This window comes from Vigna umbellata, chromosome 2 (genome assembly GCF_029865625.1).
Source record: "Vigna umbellata cultivar VRB3 chromosome 2, Vumbellata_1.0, whole genome shotgun sequence".
NCBI classification, from domain to species: domain Eukaryota; kingdom Viridiplantae; phylum Streptophyta; class Magnoliopsida; order Fabales; family Fabaceae; genus Vigna; species Vigna umbellata.
In genome coordinates this window covers 22,140,240-22,148,254 of record NC_142166.1, presented here as the reverse complement: position 1 = coordinate 22,148,254, position 8,015 = coordinate 22,140,240, and the positions used below count along the sequence as shown (strand labels likewise).

Below are 8,015 nucleotides of genomic sequence, written 5' to 3'. Positions count from 1 at the left end.
GGCTTTAGTTGAGGGGTGTCGTACTTCTTAACTAGATCAAATAGGTTTTATAATTTATTTTGGTTACAATACTTAAGTTATCCTTTATTAGTGTATGTCCGTGGTACCATTATAAATCCTACTATAGAAATTGTAATTCAGAATGAAATGATTCATTTAATGTATTACTCAATGAGAAGTCGAGAAAAGCACGTAGCAATTAATAATAAGTTAGAAGAAATCTTACACCACAGAAAGACATAGCAGTAATAAAAAAAAAGCTACCCCCAGAATTGAGTGAGACGTGTCAGCAGTGGTATAGCATGAAATTGTATAGCTACAACAAACGCGTATTTTAAGTGGCGCCGATTGAATTGATGAGTTAGGCGCATTAGAAAGAAAGATATTGAAAATAAATGTGGAAGGGTAAGAATTAAAATTGAAGAGAGGTGAGTGGAGCGAAGAATTAATTAGTATATCGCAATTGAGAAAAGTGTTTGATGTAGATCCGCTCAAGAGTGTGGAGACTTTTTCTCAAGATTATCAAGATTTAACAAATGTGATTATGTTATTTAAAATTAGATAATGGAGGGTGCCCATTGTTTAGGGTCCTATAACCATTCCTATTTTGCATGTATGCCGTAGGGATTGGAGTGGTCAAACAATTCTTTTTCTTTTTGTTTTTTTTTTCAATTGGGATTCCCATCCTTTTCACCCCTTTCTAGCAAACAAACAATTTAATTCAAACACAAACAAACCCTATTTCAGCATTTTCGGCCACTCTGTCTCTTTCTTTCTCAACAATTTTTTGTTGTGCGTTTAATAAAATCCAAAACCCAACTCATTTCACTTCCCTCCCGGAATCTCGCCATTATTCTATCATTATAAATGCTGCTGCTCTGTCTTATTATTGTTGTTATTATTGTTCACTTCACCACCAAATTGGTTTCATATGATAATAGCAATTGATTCCAAGTGAAGAATATAGAAATAGAGAGTGAATAAAACAAGGATGATCATGTTTGAATTCTTGCTGATATTGACGCAGATACAGTCTCAGCAACGGCAACCACACTCTTATTGTATTGTAAAAGAAGAAAAAGTATTCGGCCCACTCGTTCGTTGCGGTATAATGCTCACTTTTTCTAAAGCAATAAAAGATTCGGTCCAAATTGAATTACACTCCACCAATGTAAACAAATGCAAATTACTCTTTCTCTCATCAACCAAAAATTAAACAGAGCAGCCAAATTGTTCGTGCTTTTGCACACAGTGAAACCACAATCGTTCATCGTTTTTGTTCATCAATTTAACAATCTAGTTACTGATAAAACGATCGCCAGTATTAGATTGAATTATTGGAAAAGTGAACACGGTGTGAGAAAGGAGAAAGAAAAAGAGCGGGAAGGATCTCGAAATGAATTTCTTTCCCCTGGTGATTTTTCCTTTTATAAAATCTGTCTATGGACAAACAAAATTTGGTTTGATTTACATTTTACAAACGTTTCAATTACTGCGTGTGAGGGAGAGCGTCAAAACGGCATGATATGCGTGGTCTTGGTGTCGTAGCACGTGAGGCATGACTTGGAGTTCACCCGAAAAATCTTGAGCAAATCGGTGCACATTTGGCGCACTTGCGGCGTACAGTTGCTCTGCATCAGCAACAGAATCTTGGTCAAACCATTGGCCTGCGTCACTGCCTCCAGTGCCTTGCGATCGCGAAACAGGTAGCACAAGCTCCACAGCGTCGTCACAGCATGCTCCGTCGCCACGGTAGACACTTTCAGAACCTTGCTCAGCACCGCCGCCACGCACACCGCGTCCTCGCATATCTCCTTCCGCCCCTCCCTCGTCGAAGAAACCGCCTCCACCAGCTTCAGTACCTTCTCCACCGTCGCCGCTCCCAGCTCCGCCTCCACCAACAGCCTCGACAGCGCCCTCACCGAGCCGAGACTCACCAGCTTCAGTTTGTTCCGCTTCGGCGCCGAAATCGCGATCAGGCTCGCCAGCGCGGCCTCGACCAGCGCCGGATCGTTCTCCGGCGCCGCCGACTTCAGCAATTCCGCAACCACGCCTTCCTTCTCGGCTACTAAAATCTTCGACTCGGCGTCCGCGGCGATGAACTGCAGAACCCTGGCGGAGGCGAATCTCGAATCGCAGCCTCCTCGTTTCAGAACGAGAAGAAGAGAATCTAGGCTCTGTTTGTTTCCTTTGAGCAAAGAGTTTCTCAATCCATCGCGATCTTCGACGCCATCGAGAATCAGAGCTAACAGAAGGACGACTTGTTCGAGAAATTGAATGTTAGCTCTGGCGATGAGTCCTCCGTCGACATTGTGGAGGAAACGAACGAGTTGGTTGACCAAGCGTTCTAGTTTGGAAAGGAAGAGTTTGTTATGGTGAGAATCTGTGGCGAAGAGGAGCAGTTTGGTGAGCGAAGCAGAGCGGAGAGAGGGGGTTTCCAATTGAGAGACGGTCAGGAGGACCTGGTCCGGGGAGAGGATAGTTGAATGGCGAAGGGAATCGGACCAGATCTGGATGAGGCTTTGCAGAGTTCGGTTGGGAACGAAGTCTTTGGTTTTGAGGAGTTGCATGGTTGCGGGGCAGGTGTTGTTGCCGGCGTCGAGCCAGCGTTGGATGCTGGAGCGATCGTAGGTGATTCCGGTGCAGAGACTGACAGGGGATTTCATGAGATCAAGAGAAATAGGGCACGTGAAGAAAGTGGGAACGTTGATGCATAGATCGTCTCTTGCTCTGACCATGGTTTGGTTGAGTTGAGTTGAGTGAGTGAGTGAGTGAGAGTGAGAGACAGAGAGAAGTGGGAGATGCTGGTGAGAGGAGAACGGGGTGTTTAAAGATGCAATGGGAATGGTCAAAGGTGGGTGACGTAAGATGCTTCCCTTTTTGTTTATTTCTATCTCTACTTGCGCTCTCGGGTCAACCGGGGAGAGAATTGTGCGTGTAATGGTCGTGACACGTGGAGGTGGAATGCCTATGATGAAGCTTGAGGGGTAGAACGTGGGGGTGCTGGGGACCACCCAGGAACATTTTTATCAACTTTCAATTAATTCATCATAAAAGGATTTTACACTTTTATTATTTTTTAAATTAATTTAAAGAAGAATCAGGGATACTAATGACTTATATCCAAATTCATTATTATGATTATTTTCTTTTTCTCTTTTTGGGCCGTGGGATGGGGGTCTTTAATTTGACTCATCATGTTTTACAGTGCTTGGTTATGGCACCGAAAGCAGATATTTGTAAAGAGAATATCACAATTCTCACTTCCATCGATTACAACTACTCATCATCATATCAACGTTTCTTTCTTCTTTTTCACTGTAACTTTTTTGTGCTCTTGGGATTAAAACTCAGCTTCGTAAGTTACAGCTAGCCCTACTTTCACGCAACAAACTGTGCCTGGAGTACTTCCCTATATGCTCCACCTTTTTTTATTATCCTACTTCATCACTAAACCTAAAACCATCTCATACATAAAGTAATGAAGACAAAAAGTTGGTTCAACAGAATAAATGTTGTAATTAACTATGATTTTGAAACACTCTTGCATTATTGATTTTGAGATAAAAGGATTCTTTGACAAGTTTTCGTGTTAAAACACATGAATTGCGTAGATTAAGTGGGAAATGTTTGGTGTTTGGTGGCGTAGAAGGAGCTGATTCGTGGTGTGTTACGTAGATTTGCATGAAAATGACACGGGAATTATTCGGATTTCAACGACTGGGACTTCTCTTGTGAAATTTGACCAAACCTTACCTTCCGTCTTCGGTTTTGCATGCTTCTTTCAATAACGTTACTCTTCTCCTTCTTTCCTCTATTATCTATGCTCAGTTTTCGTTTAAGAAAAGAAAACATAATTTAACTGACATTTTATATCCATCGCTAAAACAACCATTAATTATCAGAGATCCTTTTTATTTTAATTATTTGAGTGTTTACCAAATAAAAATAAATGTATACTAAGATAATTTTTTTTAATGTCAATCACCGTATTATTTGTTTTTGGAGTTCACAAATTTTTCACATTTTTATTTCTTAAATAAAAGGGTATACTTAAATTATTTTTAATTTTGACTCTTAAAAGGATGTGAAACGTACCTAACCAGAAATTAATTTAAATAAATAATAAAATTTAATATAAAGTACCTTTTCCTTTAGTTTTCCGCTCACGTACATTTTTACACCAAACGAAGGAATATGGCTGGGTTTTTAATTCCTATGCAACCCTACATAATTACTTATAATAAATGAATGGTTAAAGTTAGTAGTTTCTTGATTAATGAAACGTTATTATTTGTTATAATTGATTAGTTTGTTGCATAGTAGTATACATTTCTCTCTCGTATTTATTATTTTGGCATTTCGTATATATTTTGTTTCTTCTTTTGACAAGGATATGTAACTGATATTATCTCAAAGTTTTAAAACAATAAATAAAAGGTTTTTGAAATGGATAATCATTTATCTTGAAGTTTTCAAATAGAAAAACACTGTCTTCTTTCTAATGTTAATTCCTTGCAGTTATTCAAACAATATTTAACTACATTTTATTAGACCCAATAAACTTTTAGCGACCTATCTTAATTAATCCTTCATTTTATTCAGAAGCTTTTCGACACGAGTCTCTCATTTTATTTTTCTTTTCCATATATCAATAAATATTTCTAAAAGGAGATTAAAAGAAATCATTTTCTTCCTTTTTTTTTTCTTATTGCTCTTCTATCAATTGAAAGTCATGCTGAAAAAGATTTTGCTCATAAAAAGATATTGAAATTTTATTTATTTATTTCTATTATGTGCATATTATGTTATAGGAAATTATAATCGTATTCTTTTTAAGCTTAACAAAAAATTCTCAACATTTCTTTATTTTTTAATTGTATAAAAATTGAACTTAAAACAATGTATTGTAAATTATGTTGTGAATTTTAGTATTTTAAAGAAAATAACCAATAGCCAGAATCAATCTCAAGAATTTTAAAACAAAATATTATGTTTATTTTAAATTTAGTTAAATTTAATATTTAAACTTAAATTGAAATCTTTTTCGTAGTTTAAATCAGAAAAAGAAAATTATACTAAGATGACGACCATATTCAAAGTAATGGGGTTGAATCAGTTGGGCCTGGAGGGGTGTTTACGCAAGCAATAATTAAATTATTGATTTATTTTGGACAATTGGACTATGATATAAAAATAAAATATCGTATTCTTCAACCTTTTATCTCTAAAATTTTGCGAATTCTAAGGTGAATATGTATTTTTCCTTCTAAAATTTTAAATTTGATTTTAGTTCATAATAATAATATTTTTACCTTCTAACATTTTATGTTTGATATTGTAATCACAGTTTAATTAAATGTTAGTCATAATCATTTGACAATAAAAAGTAAAAGTATTTCCAAATTAGAGATAGAAAACTATGATAGTCTTTGGAAGAGAAAAACTGAATTTGGAAAATTTTGAAAGAACTGAAACATATATTTTATTTTATTTTTAATTTAGATTAATGCTAGGCCAACTATTATTATTTAATGATTAAATATTTATTTCATTTAAATATTTGATTTATCTATATATAAATTAAAAACATATGAATCTAAAAACATATAAATTAAAATGTTAAATTCATTGAATCAATTGGATGAATAGTCACGCAATCAAAGTATGAAACCATGAAAGTCAAAGTAATGTTACAAAAGGGAGAACAAAATATTGAATGCAATTTTTGTTGCTTGTATTGAAAAGTTTGGATAGCTTAGACCATTTCCCCTTCAGATATATTGATTTGAGTATCTTATTTTGTATAAAACTCTCTATAAATGATATCAATTATTATAGGATTAAATATGTTTTTAGTCCCTAAACTATTGATCGTTTCTGATTTTCGTCCCTATTTTCGTCCCTATTTCAAAGTAAGATACAATTTAGTCCTCGTTCTTTTCAAAAACGCTCGTTTTAGTCCTCAAAAACCGTTTAAAAAGTTGGTTCTCATTTAACAACAAAATGAGGACTAAAACCAAAGTTCCGAGGACTAAAACGAACGTTTCGAAAAGAATGAGGACCAACTTGTACCTTACTTTGAAAGAGGGACGAAAACCAGAAACGGAGGGACTAAAAACATATTTAACCCATTATTATATTTTGTTTTTTAAAAGAACATATAGAAAAGAATTGACATGTTAAAATTTAAATAACTCTGGAGTGAATGATAATTTTATTTACTTTTCTTTTTAATTTTTTAATAAAATGTTTTAATGGATAAAACTGTAGTGATATCATTAAATTTCAAAATCAACAATATATAAAATGTGCAATCGACTTTAACAAAAACTTATTTCAAATATATAATAAATTCATTGTATTAATTCTAGTTAGGGTGCACAAAACGTTGAGATGTTGAAAACTTCTTTTGTCCGAAGTCATCGTTTCAAATTCAAAAGCATGTTATTCTTCTTCTACAATGAACTTTTCCTTCATTATTTGTTAATGAAGTCATTTGACATTCATAAGCAAATCATTTCTTCTATTTTGGAGAAACATGAAAGATAGACATTGAATTTGAATTATTATAACTAGTAATATTTAGAATTATTCAAGATTGAAAAATAATTTGTTTTAATTTTGGCTAAATCGTTGATTTTTAAATGACTATAACCATCATAATGGCTACAATAATTTTGAATCTTTCTTTACAACTTTAAGCGATTTTGGGCATTTTCATTATAGAAGGTCATATATTTATGTTATAATAGATCTCATAAAACTTCGACACTGAAGTATGCTGATTAACAATAAATTTAAGAGCATCAGTTATAAACATGCTAATTTAGTTTTTACATTAACAACTTTTTTTTCATAGAAATATTTTATAATAATAGTAATAAATATATAGTTTCCCATATTAGACAAACTTTGTATGAGGCTTTTAATTTCACACCTTTGGTGATGTTAGTGTTGTTTATCTGGATTGTGTAACACATGAATGTTGTATATTTTATTTTTTATATTTGTGTAGATAGATTAACAAACATGGATATTGATTCTAAACAATCATTAAGCCATTAAGGTTTGTTCGTTTTGTATAATGAATTTCAAGTTTTGTATCTTCCTCATTTTTTTTTATTTTCTTTCTTTTTATATATTACAGATATTAGTTAATGAGTGCCGAGAGAATCTTTTGGTTTAAAAGTGATCTTTAGTATATTCAAATTTGTAAAACAAAATCAACAACTTTTGGTTACCGTCATTTTTATATTTTTGAAAATTTAGTAATTAAATATATTTGAATACAAATTTTTTAATAATTAAATATTTTTATTTTCTAAATTTTGACGCATCATTGTCTGAAACTTTGATACATTTAAACTCTAAAAATGAATAAATATATTCTTTTTAATCTAATGAAATTAATCTTTTTGGACTTGTTAATATTAGGTGTATCACGAGCGTAGGAAAACAGAATCTGGTGTGTGTGGGTGTGATTGAAGACTGGAAGTGTGTATCTAGAAAAGAAGGATTTTTTGGAATGAGTATATCCTTAAAAGTGAAAAAAGGAAATCAAAGAAACTTCAAGATCCAAGCAAGAAGGAAATGACTGGTTTTGGAGGGACACATGGGCTTTTACCAGTGTTTGATGGGAAGCTCTTTGATGATTGGTGCATCAAGATGCAAGCCATATTTGGCTTCCAGGATATTTCAGAATTAATAGAAGATGGACTTCCTGAGTTGGGTGCAAAGGCCACTGAAGAGGAGAAAAGAAATTATAAGATCTAGGTGAAACTGGACAACAAAGCCAAATTTCTATTATATCAGTGTGTCAGCCCAAAGATCTTTAACAAGATCTCCAAGGCTGCCACTGCTAAAGAGGTGTGGGACATCTTGACGAAGACATATGGTGATGGAGTGAAGAATAAGAAGGTGAAATTGCAGACCTTGAGGAGGCAATTTGAAGTTCTGACCATGGATGAAGGGGAAACCATGGCAGAGTATTTTGAAAAGATGCAGGAGTTGGT

At 33.8% G+C, this 8,015-nt stretch overlaps 1 pseudogene; it reads right to left on the bottom strand.

The window, feature by feature from the left end:
• Positions 1 to 1,369: 1,369 nt before the first annotated feature.
• On the bottom strand, positions 1,370 to 3,070 carry LOC124821036 (U-box domain-containing protein 27 pseudogene; annotated as a pseudogene).
• Between the last annotated feature and the right edge of the window lie 4,945 nt (positions 3,071 to 8,015).